The 4,684-nt window shown below is 44.0% G+C and overlaps 1 pseudogene; it reads right to left on the bottom strand.

Annotated features, from left to right (window-relative positions):
* Positions 1-652: 652 nt before the first annotated feature.
* LOC132660657 (suppressor of SWI4 1 homolog) lies at positions 653-1,950 on the bottom strand (annotated as a pseudogene).
* Positions 1,951-4,684: the final 2,734 nt, after the last annotated feature.

Here is a 4,684-nt window from a genome sequence, read left to right on the forward strand (position 1 = left end):
ATCTGGACTGGGGGGCCCAGCAGGCTGTGTCCTCTTGGCCATCTTTTAAGAATATATCCTCATCATGCTCCTTGCCCACCACCTGGTGGAAATATTCATCTACACCCCCAACCATTTCCTTCTCCTTCTCCTCTTCCTCCCCTTGCTGCTGCTGCCAAGTCCCCTCTGCTTCCTGAGCGGGCCCCTAGGGTCCTGGGTATCACTGTCCCACTGGCCTCTCTGCCCATGCCCTCTTCATGCCCACCAGGCTCTTCCTCATGAAGGCCTCTCACCCATTCCTGCTTGCACTGGATGTTTTGGGCCTGCTGGGCCTGCCTCTGGCCTTGAGCAGCAGCTTCTCTTCCTCAACTGTGAGGGTGACCTGGTGCTCCTCCAACCTCTTGTGCAGAAGCTGACACTGGGTGTTAAATGTAGGGGATGAATCACTGGATTCTTGTCCTGAAATCATTATGCACTATATGCTAACTTGGATGTAAATTTAAAAAATAAATAAAAAGAATTAAGTTAATTTAAACAAAACAAAACAACAACAACAAAAACAGAAAGAAAGAAACTGACACCCTTCTGGATCTTGATGAGCAGCAACCCCATCGGAGACCAGACCTCAGTGAGCCACACTCAGCCACTACCATGGCCGCTTGGGGCAGCTCAGTCATGATATATGCTTACCTTGGGGCTCTGCCTCACTCTCTGGAAGCCCCGCGCCTGTGGCCAGCAGATCACCCATGTCCTGCGAGTGGCTCATGCTGGGGACCCTTCATAACCATCCCACGACTTGTACCCACAGGAAGGACTTTGATGCTATGAAGGTGGAAATCCAGCTCCCGGGAGTGGAGCTGCAGCTGATGAGAAGGCGGTGCTTCATGGTGTTGTGGTTCCCCTAGGACACGCTCATGGAGGGGAACCGACTCTGGCACATGGTGGCCATGAGCTTCAGGCGCATGCCCTGGAGGCCAAAACTGTTGAGCACCAGGAGGGACAGGCGGGCAAACAGCTGCTCATGCATGCGGCGCCACTGCGGCGGCGAGGAGACATCACCAACCACCGCGTACTTGTTGATTCGGAAAGTCAAGGTGAGGCTTTGTGGAAGCTGCCATGGGCTTAAAGTAAATATTGCTCCCCGTTTAACTCAAGATTAGGAAGTGCGTGACTCTGAGGGGCCCAACTACTGCCACAAAATTATTCAGAGAGTTTTTCTTTGGAACCTATAGACAGGCCGCGGTGAGCGGCTCAGCGACTCACAGGGCAGGGCAGAGACACTCCCCAAACTGCTGCGCGCCAAAGGAACATGAAGGACTGCGGCTGCGCGGCCCAGACCTCCAGGGGACGGAGCTGCACGTAGGCTTGCATTGCTGGTATAGACACGCCCATTCAGGGCACAGCCCTCTAAGTCAAGAGGGCTGCTGTGCAGCTGCTGCCTGAGCTGGGCTGCTCTCTTCTGGTGCCAGTAACGAGTAGGGGGCAGCCTGCTGTTACATACACATACGACTTTAAAAATCTCAGGAAACAGACATTTGTTTCCTGAGTGGTGCACAGGATGGGGTATGTTGGGGGAGACAGGTAAAAGCGGAGTCAAGTTCTTGTTAAACAAGGCATTGTGGGGCGCCTGGGTGGCTCAGTCAGTTAAGCATCTGACTCTTAATTTAGGCTCAGGTCATGATCTCATGATTTCATGAGTTCGAGCCCCACATTGGGCTCTGTGCTGACAGTGCAGAACCTGCTTGGGATTCTTTCTCCATCTCTGCTCCTCCCCTGCTCATGCTGTCTCTCTCAAAATAAATAAATAAACTTTAAAAATTAAAAAAAAAAAAGGCATTTCTTATGGGAGGCTTGATAATACCTTCCCCTGGCATTCGAGCGGAATGCTTTCCTTCCTGATTACCTTCGCATGTTACTCAGAATCAACACATCTCCACCTTGCCCCATACAGCCGATGATACAGTGCTGCATGCTAGCAAGGATTTTCCTTAGACCACTCCTGCAAACCCTGACCTTTAGCAGCTTATCCACTCAGGATCTGTGTCTTCCTGTCCCATCATGCATCTATGTGTTCTCTTGGTCAGTATTTTAAATGACTTCAGTTGGCTCTTTCTCCAAGTCACACACATCTGGTAGTGGTGAAATATTTCCACTCCTTGTCCCTGGCCCCACTCATCACTTTAAGTATCTCTCTCTCTCTATCTATCTATCTATCTATCTATCTCAAGCTGACAGCTACAACGTCTTGCCTTTATATTCCTTAGTAAGACTCGACTGTGTTACTCCCCTACTATTATAAGAAACGTATATCAAGCATTCCTAAGGGTCCCATAGAAGCCCTTTTCAGTAGAATTGAGGTTGGGGACAGGCACCTTCTGCTTTGCAGTGGCAGAGACTCACAGCACACACACAACTCTCCCCAAAGAAAAAGCCCCCAGGTATCCTCTCTCCATCCTCTCTCTCTCTCTCTCAATGTATTTATGTTCTTGGTGACTTTCTAGAACTCTGAACTTGTTTTTAATATTTCCCTTGAAAACTTCCCATTGCTCTGGCATACCACTTCAGAATTTTATGTTTGATATGATTTGGTCTTGGTTTAACACTGACCTGCTATTATATTCACATCATTGAAAAGTGGTGGATCTAGGATTTAAACCTAGATATGACTCAAAAGTCCCCTGCTCTTGTAAATGTCCCCAAACACAAGTACACTGTCTCACACCCTTTCCCACCTCCATCTCCACGTCTTGCCTTTGACATTTTTAAGTGCTCTGAGAAAGTGCTGGTCTTGCCTCACTCTCTCGGAATGGTTTAGTTTGAACTCTGAAGGAGAATTTATTCCAGCTCTTACCCATTAACTTTAAAGAACCCATTAACATTGTGTCTCCTCTTTCCTTTCATGGTCTTTATCTGGTAAATTTCTTTGTGGGGACATCTATGTGGCAACTTATCTACCCACACTCCATCTTGGAAAATGACATCAGTTGTTTTCCTTCTCAAACAGAACTGGCATAATCAGAAATTGGGTTAATATCAGAAGTGTTCACCTGATCGCTGTATATACCATTTTTTCAATAAATATATTTGGCAGCTGAGTAACATAATTTGTTCTCTTTTCCCTTTGAAGTATTTTTAATCACAAACTAGGGGGTTGAATGGGCCTATATTTACAGATCATTTGATAATTCCAATGATTCTACCACATTTGGTTATATTTTTTAGAAGCAAAGGATTGATAATTTAGTGTCTGCAAGAAATTTTAACTGGGAGTCAGAAGACTAACAATACCTGCCCAGACACCCACGTAAGATGGTTGGTAAATGTATATAATAGCATTTTATAAAACATGAAGGGAATGTAATGCCTTTACCCACCTCCAAACCTTGCTTCATAATGCACAGAAAAGCACTGGTTACATTCATCAAGAAAATGTATATAATCCAAAGGTATATAGCTGAAACAATATTTTATTATTAAAAGTTCTATAAGTGCTGAAGTTTCCTTTTATGAAGTTAGTGATACTATCTTAGAGAGGAACATTTCTTTTATTATGATTCGCTCAATTATTCGTAAACTACTGAATAGTTTGAACATATTCTTCAATACATTTGTAACATATTAGAAACATGATAGGTTTTGAGAAAGCAAAAGATACAAACATCACCTTTGTATTTGAATTATGTATGCAATTTTACTTCTTTTGCACTTCCCCATATTTCATTTGATGTGTTCTATTCAAAAAGTGATGGGGGGTGGGAGGGAGGGGAGGGTGGGTGATGGGTATGGAAGAGGGCGTCTTTTGGGATGAGCACTGGGTGCTGTATGGAAACCAATTTGACAATAAATTTCATATATTAAAAAATAATAAAATAATCAGCAAAGGTCAAATTAAAAAATCACAGGAGAAAAATAAATAAATAAATAAATAAATAAATAACAGATCTTGAGGGGCGCCTGGGTGACTCAGTTGGTTAAGCATCTGACTTTGGCTCAGGTCATGATCTCACAGCGTGTGAGTTCGAGCCCCACGTCGGGCTCTGTACTGACAGCTCAGAACCTGGAGCCTGCTTTGGATTCTGTGTCTCCCTCTCTCTCTCTGCCCCTCCCCCACTCACACTCTGTCTCTCTCTCTCTCAAAAAGATAAATAAACATTAAAAAAAATTTTAATAAACAAATAACAGATCTGGAATTTTAGTATATTAAAAGGAACCTTAAATACAAAGATTGTTGCCCTTTAAAACACGTAACCTTCATAAAACCTGCATCTTTAAATCATTCCTTTGATAGTAATTGAATAAAACATGATTTCCAATCACACAAAAAAGAAATCACATAAGTGCAGGTTAAGTCAATAATAGATTCAATTAAAAGTGGGCACAGGTAGAAATAGCCATTTTTGGTTGGGGAAGGGGGCTGGAGAGAGTGGTCACTTCTTATAGCAAAGAAGTTAAATGGACAAAAGAAAGGACATTAATTAAAAAAAAACCTAAGGGGGTGCCTGGGTGGCTTAGTAAATTAAACATCAGACTCTTGATTTTGGCTCAGGTCATGATCTCAGGGTACTTAAGTTTGAGCCCAACATCGGGCTTTGTACTGATAGCATGGACTCTGTTTAGGATTCTCTCTCTCCCTCTTTCTGCCCCTCCCCTGCTTGTGCACTCTCTCTCTCTCTCTCTCTCTCTCTCTCTCTCTGTCTTGCTCTCT

This window comes from Panthera onca, chromosome D1 (assembly GCF_046562875.1).
Source record: "Panthera onca isolate mPanOnc1 chromosome D1, mPanOnc1 haplotype 2, whole genome shotgun sequence".
NCBI lineage: Eukaryota > Metazoa > Chordata > Mammalia > Carnivora > Felidae > Panthera > Panthera onca.